Below are 7,084 nucleotides of genomic sequence, written 5' to 3'. Positions count from 1 at the left end.
CGTCATTCCACTACTGATATGCTCACAATGCCATCTGTGAAAGGATAAACTTTGTTGTCTGATGAATAGACTAACACATCGACTTTACGGATTTTTTCTTAAAACAAAAGTGAAGAAATCCACAGAAAATCACTTCCACTCCACACCACCATACTACACCAAGTGTCAAATACATAGATATATGTCCAATTAGCATATGGAAGTAAATTATCCAACACGCCTACATAACATCGTTTGAAAAACAAGGATTTCGCAACAAAAAAAAACACAGAGAAGAAATAAAGTCTTCAAATAACCAATTAAGCTAATTAAAATGTGTTACAATTTCAGTTGTAAAAGATTGGTTCAACGATCAAACCGTGGTGTGGTGATGAAAGAACTTGTTCGCGTTTCACTGGCAATAATTCAGTAACTCATTACAGAAATGTAAATAGAAGTTTTGTGGGGATTTATGTGTGTATGTGCTGTATACCACACAGAAACATATTAGAGATGCAGTGAAAATCCATATATACAGCTGCAGGCAGGAAAAGGAAATTTGTGGTGCCTTACAGCTTTCGGTTTATGGCTGAACTGAGATGCGATTGATTTTTATGGGAAAATATAAAGTTTCGATCATGGGCGCGCGTTAGCATAGCGCCCGTGACGCAAGTCCTATTACTAGAAAAAATTTCAAAATTTTTTTTTTGTCGTAGACTGCCATTACCATTAAAAAAACTAGGCGTCCGTACGAGTTCAACGAGCTATCACACGTTCTTGAAGCTTAAAATTTGGCCACGCAAAAAATCTTCCAAGAAGCCCCATTTCCATACATTTTGGTCAATTTCAGTACTTTAAACGAAATGAAAAAATCCTACGTTACTTTGTTAGTCCGTCCGTCCGTCCGTCCGTGTTTCCTATCTTCTAAAGTCTTCTTTAGATTTTGTTGAAATTTTGGGAGTAGATTCTAGTCGTCATTCTAAGACATTCCAGAAAAAAAAAATTGGGGGGAACCAGCCTCGTCTCGGAGCTAGGGCTCCTCGAAGTTCCCATATAAGCCCCATATAAGAACACCTTTAAGTGTGTGTGTGTGTGTTGATGGGTATGGTAGAACAAATTTGTTCGCTTTTGGTAAGCTCTGCTCGCCTCATTTCTTTCCTAAATTTAGAATTTTTTAAATTTTTTTAAATTTTTCAAATTTTTTTAAATTTTTCAAAATTTTTTAAATTTTTCAAATTTTTTTAAATTTTTCAAAATCTTTTAAATTTTTCAATTTTTTTTAAATTTTTCAAAATTTTTTAAATTTTTCAAAATTTTTTAAATTTTTCAAAATTTTTTAAATTTTTCAAAATTTTTATTTTTTTTTAATTTTTTTTAAATTTTTTAATTTTTTTAAATTTTTCAAATTTTTCAAATTTTCCAAATTTTTTAAATTTTTCAAATTTTTCAAATTTTTTCTATCTACTAATTCTTCCAAAAGAACTGATATCAGTCAAAAACACTCAAAAGAGTAAAAGTGACGCAAGTCCCTGCATACTTCCAAAACAACTGATATCGCTGGATGTGACGCATTCTGCGCTTGTACGCAAAAACTGTAACAGGAAAAATTTGACCAAAGAAATTCTAGAAACAAAATTTTACCAAAAAAATGTTGCGTCACAAGTGGCAGATGTTGAGGAAAGTACTTTTAAGAAATTTTTAAAATAGGCAAGAATACGTCCTAATACGTCCGAATCATCTGCCACTTTGTGACGCAAAATTTTTTTGGTAAAATTTTGTTTTTAGAATTTCTTTGGTCAAATTTTTGCTGTTACAGTTTTTGCGTACAAGCGCAGAATGCGTCACATCCAGCGAAATCAGTTGTTTTGGAAGTATGCACAGGGACTTGCGTCACTTTTACTCTTTTGAGTGTTTTTGACTGATGGAATATTTCACTGTTGTATAATCTGCTATGTTTACGAGAAACCGTTACGTACATCGACAAAGCGGATGTACGTAAAATGTTCAGATCATCATTTCGAATACTGGCTGAACTGATACGTGTTGCCGATATGATGGTCAAGATGACCATGCTTATAGTTTAATGTTCATCTTGTTGAACAAAATATTCAAACCATAACATGCTATCGCTGTACACCGCAGAGGACATCAACGAAAAAAATAAATTGCAATTTTTGCAACCAAATTTTATTACTTTTACATACTTGTAACTATCTACTTCAGTGATCTCATGCACTTCCTTAAATCAGACAATGGGTTCGAATATCTCTCGTTCCAAACAAAAAATTGTTAAGAATTGTATCTCAAATCAATATAATCCAACGAAAACCTCGAGACATTTTTAACAAATGTCGGGTATGTATATGCATGTAAGAATATTATAAAACTTGTGCATCGTGGGCATGTGTATCCATATAAATTCATTTCACAAAACTTCGGTAAACCGCACATGAAATGTATTATGTGAAATATCAAGTTTACCGATTCAATAGAATGATAAGACTTAAAATTCACCGAAGCGTGCTTTCGACAATAACACTGATAACTCATTTTTCTGTAGTTCACAATGTTGTTATAAAGCATAACGGGGCGCACCACAAGAACACAACGCAAATCCTCGACCTTATCCTTAACGAAAATATTATATCAGTCTTTCGAAATCTCTTACGTTTCTCTTTCAAGAACCAAATTACGTTATATACCAACCAATATGTACCGTACCTTTATACCAGACTCTGTGTAAAGAACCAATAAAGGAAACGTAAGATAAAAAATGTAAAAAAAAAATTTATAAATTCGAACAACCCAACAAACCGTAATTTTATATAAATTCGGGTAGATGCGATTTACGATGATATAATAGCACACATTGGAGGGCAAAGATTTTGTTTTGTCTTGCGGGATATAATTTTTTTTTCTGCTGTTTTTACTTCTTTTCAAGTACTTTTCGGAGGACACATCTGTTATAATCTATTGTTCAATAGCGACATTCTTGTCGTTCAACATTAAAATAAAAATCACAAAAAAGGAGAATTATGTCCTCTGTTCGATTCGATGCTGTATGTGCGCCTCTGTACATTTAGGGTGGCATTCAAAGGTAATCAAGACATAATATCATTGTAATAAAAGATGAAATAGAGGGTATAATGAAATGATTTTCAGAATGTTTTGATGAGGATATGAGATAACTGTGGACTACATTCGATGTAGGTAAGTAGGTAGGTACAATTATTCTAACAAAACATGACCATGATCTGAGATCTACACACTTTGATTCTTTTATTTACAATGACATCATTCGAATTATGTTCTTTGCAGTAAGGATTCAATTTAGAGATCTTTGTGAGTGGACGGACAATTAGAGACTGTCAGCCGTGTACGAAGTTTGAAATTGAATTTCATAAAAAAAATGCAACTTGGAACGAACAGTGAGTGGAACGAACGAAACAAATGAAACTTACCGACAATAAAATCAGTCAAAAACACTCAAAAGAGTAAAAGTGACGCAAGTCACTGTGCATACTTCCAAAACAACTGATATCGCTGGTTGTGACGCATTCTGCGCTTCTACGCAAAAACTGTAACAGCAAAAATTTGACCAAAGAAATTCTAGAAACAAAATTTTACCAAAAAAATTTTGCGTCACAAAGTGGCAGATGTTGAGGAAAGTACTTTTAAGAATTTTTTTAAAATAGGCAAGAATACGTCCTAATACGTCCGAACCATCTGCCACTTTGTGACGCAAAATTTTTTTGGTAAAATTTTGTTTCTAGAATTTCTTTGGTCAAATTTTTCCTGTTACAGTTTTTGCGTAGAAGCGCAGAATGCGTCACCTCCAGCGATATCAGTTGTTTTGGAAGTATGCACAGGGACTTGCGTCACTTTTACTCTTTTGAGTGTTTTTGACTGATATCAGTTCTTTTGGAAGAATTAGTAGATTAAAAAAATTTGAAAAATTTGAAAAATTTGAAAAATTTGAAAAATTTGAAAAATTAATAAAATTAAAAAAATTAAAAACAATTAAAAAATTTAAAAAATACTAAATTTAGGAAAAAAAATTGAGGCGAGCAGAGCTTACCAAATACCAAAAGCGAACAAATTTGTTCTACCATACCCATCCACACACACACATTTAAAGGTGTTCTTATATGGGGCCTATATGGGAACTTCGAGGAGCCCTAGCTCCGAAACGAGGCCGGTTCCCCCCAATTTTTTTTTCTGGAATGTCTTAGAATGACGACTAGAATCTACTCCCAAAATTTCAACAAAATCTAAAGAAGACTTTAGAAGATAGGAAGCACGGATGGACGGACGGACTAACAAAGTAACGTAGGATTTTTTCATTTCGTTTAAATTACTGAAATTGACCAAAATGTATGGAAATGGGGCTTCTTGGAAGATTTTTTGCGTGGCCAAATTTTAAGCTGCAAGAACGTGTGATAGCTCGTTGAACTCGTACGGACGCCTAGTTTTTTTTTAATGGTAATTTTGACAAAGTAATAATGGTAATTTTTTGAAATTTTTTCTAGTAATAGAACTTGCGTCACGGGCGCTATGCTAACGCGCTCCCATGATCTAATGATGAATTCAGTTTACCATTTTCTACTTCTCTGAATCTGCAAACCGGTGCAACTTTTTGTTGAGTCAATATTCGTTTGCAAGCTCCTGAAATTCCCTCTAAAATGAGCGACGACACGACTATTTTGCTTTCCAGTCACAGATTTTAGAAAACTTTATATCCAAAACATTTCTGAAAAAGTCACGGTCGTTGAGTCGAATTTCTGTTTTTAAGAGTGATATCGCCAAAACATCGAACAAAATCACACATTTTGGGACAAGGGGTCACGGATATTATTGACTTATAGCTCATTCGATTCGTTGAACTGTTGCGAGTAAAACGTGGTACTAAGTTTGGTGTCATATATTTTGTTATCGACGCTCGAGGTCATGAAGTAAGGGTCTGCCAAGATGGGCTCGTTTTCTCGCGATTAGTCGAGTAAAACAATTTTGGGAAAAAACTTTTTTAGCTAGGCTTGTAGGCCTTGAAGAGACGCACATTTTGAGTATACACACCACCAGGTCCATGTTGATCTGTTGATGATATCAATCATTTTAGGTGAAAAAACAGGTGATTTTCCCAAGTCCCTAACCGGCTGCAGTGACATAAGTCAGAGATATGGTATGTATGGTGAGAGAGCCTAGCCTCTGTAGTACCATAATATGGAAAAACATCTTTGGATAAGTTTCACTGCAAAGGGTTGGAGCGACTTTAGTGGAAGTTCACCCCAAGTCGACGAAATTTTATCCCTTTCTTTCGTTTGTTTTTCGCTTTCTTGAGGTTTTTTGTGCCGCTATTCATTATTTATTGCTGACAAGAGTGAGATCAATTAAAATAAAATTTTTTCGATGTATTCACTTGGTTCTTACACTCTTGGAACCCAAATTTCGATCAATTTGGACTATTTTCTATTTAAAAGTGGGGTATGAAGCATTTTTGGACTTTTTTGTGGCTATTCAATATTTATTTTTAATCCTTGAACAATAAGAAGCAAAAATTACAATTCGCTCAAAATTTTACTCTGCCAAATCGTCAGCATGCATTTGAACAATTTCTCATCTCTGCGACCATTCGGACTTCAAACAAACATTGGAAAAATATCTTTCCTTTGGTGGCATATTATTCCAAAAAGTTCTTGTAATTAGTTTTATTCAAAGTTTCATTTTTAATGTGCCTCGCATTTAAGAAAGAAAAAAAAAATTGGCAACGAAATTATCAAACGAAAACTTTGAGAAAATTCAAACGTAATTTATTATTCTCCGTTTTGCACCTGAAGGGAGAAATTACGCTTAATTATGTGCTATAAATCTTTAGGCATACGGAAATCATGTTTAGGTAAAAAAAGAAAGAAAGAAAAAAATAATAATAACGAAACACCGTCTCGTCTGATTCAGACGCAAAACGTATCGTACAGCCAGTCTATATATGTATCCTTTATATAAAAATAACAACTTCACCGAAAATAATTACAAAGATTAAAGCCAAAAACTCATGCACACAGAAATATACCACAGCTCGGAAAATGTGTGTTCCATTTGCATCGCTTATCTTCCCTCCTTTACTTTTCACCTTTAATGGAATACAATTTTTTTTTATGCGAACAAATAACAATGTGCAAGGGCATATTAACCGTCAAATAAATCAATCACGAAGGGTGTAGACGAAACAGGTTAATTTATATGTAACCACAATTTTTATGGATCGAAATGGATTATTTTTGGATGAGTAATTTATAAGTGGAGCTAATTCCTTTTGATTGGCTAAAAAGCAAATAAAAAAAAAACGGGAAAATTAATCAGAACCGCCGGTTGCCATTCGAAATTACGTTGAAAATTGAATTTATTTTAAAAATGTAAAGAATACAAAAAATCTCTTGGATCATAATACAAAAAAAAAAAAAATTTAAACGCACGTACTGTCAATGAATGAAGAAAGATGCACTCAATGGATTTTTATTTTATTTACTTCTCGTAAATCCTAATAAGATGGAACAGCATATTTATCTTGAAACTTATTTACTTCTTCGTGGTATTCATCTATACTTCGATATCCTTAAATCTTTTGGTACTAAGACCCATCAAAATATTGAAGAGTTAAGTGAATAATCCGTGTTGCTTCAATACTGTAATCCTCTTAAGGTATTTGAGCGGAAAAAAAATAATTAAACAAGATAGACGGGAAACGGAATTTAAATTTTTAATGGTCGAGAATAATAATTGGGTAAGGAATCAATCGATAATTTCGTTCACGTCAGTTTTGTATAAAGAAGAGTCACAAATCGAAGTAACAAATAATTTAGGTTTGGTGGGTATTAAAGTACAACGGTCAATTTGTCTCTGAATTATGACTTTACGAGCTACTTTATTACGACAAATTACAGTCCTTAAATTATTTTGGCTGCAACCATCGATATAATATAGGGTAGATTGGTACACACGAAGAACGAAAATTCGGAAATGTATCACACACACAACGACAACAATTTTTAATCACAACACAAAACAAAGCGAAGGGACATTAAAAGGTACATTCAAAAAGGAAGGGGAC

This window comes from Bradysia coprophila, unplaced genomic scaffold (assembly GCF_014529535.1).
Source record: "Bradysia coprophila strain Holo2 unplaced genomic scaffold, BU_Bcop_v1 contig_561, whole genome shotgun sequence".
NCBI classification, from domain to species: Eukaryota; Metazoa; Arthropoda; class Insecta; order Diptera; family Sciaridae; genus Bradysia; species Bradysia coprophila.
The sequence above is the reverse complement of the archived record's forward strand: the minus strand, read 5'-3'. Positions refer to the sequence as shown.